Source organism: Gobius niger (genome assembly GCF_951799975.1).
Source record: "Gobius niger genome assembly, chromosome: 22".
In the NCBI taxonomy this organism is placed as follows: domain Eukaryota; kingdom Metazoa; phylum Chordata; class Actinopteri; order Gobiiformes; family Gobiidae; genus Gobius; species Gobius niger.
This window is the reverse complement of record NC_136873.1, coordinates 16,031,811-16,032,600: the sequence shown is the minus strand read 5'-3', so window position 1 is coordinate 16,032,600 and position 790 is coordinate 16,031,811.

Here is a 790-nt window from a genome sequence, read left to right as displayed (position 1 = left end):
TGATGGCGGCCATTTTAGGGATAGGTTTGCCTGAGTCCTCCTAGGAACGCCCCCACCTCCTGGAGACGCCTCCGAGCTTTCGTCACCAGCCGAGTAACCAACCACTGCTCCTCAGCAGAACCCCCTCCCCACTGATGCCACAGACAGAGTGTGGAGGGGGCGTGTCTGAAAGGGTCAGAGGTTCTTAAAGAGACAGAGGCCTATTTCAAGACATTCACTACAGCCATTTTGAGAGAGACATTTTATACAAGGCAGTTATTCTAATTTACTGCATTTACAGACCAACAGAAGGTTTGGTCATCATTGTAGTGTGAGATAGACTGGTGCTATGTGATTGAAAAAAGCAGAATACCCCCTCTTTAAAACACCAAACCGTCCCAAAGATTTTTTTGTCAATTAATCCGGGCCTCGTCGTTCTAGTCTATTATGAATCATCTCTTCACTCACTGTAGAAAACTTTTGACGCACCCAAAGAAACACGCATTTCCTCCTGCCTTTTTGCGCTAACAAACAGTTTTTTTCCCGCAATGAATCCTGTCTTTCAACAGTTACGCTCAAATCAATAATAAATACAATGTTACAGTGAGTCATTGAGAGTCATTGGCCTCAAGTCCAAGTCTCAAGTCCCAAACAGCAAGTCCCAAGTCATGTCTTTCTGGAGCTTTGGTCAAGCAAGTCTCAAGTCCCGAAAACTGCGACTCGAGTCAAGTCATTTGCCTCGAGTCTCCCACCTCTGCTGCTTTGATTCTCCAAGATAGAAGGAGCCCGTGTAGCCAACCCAGTGAGGAAT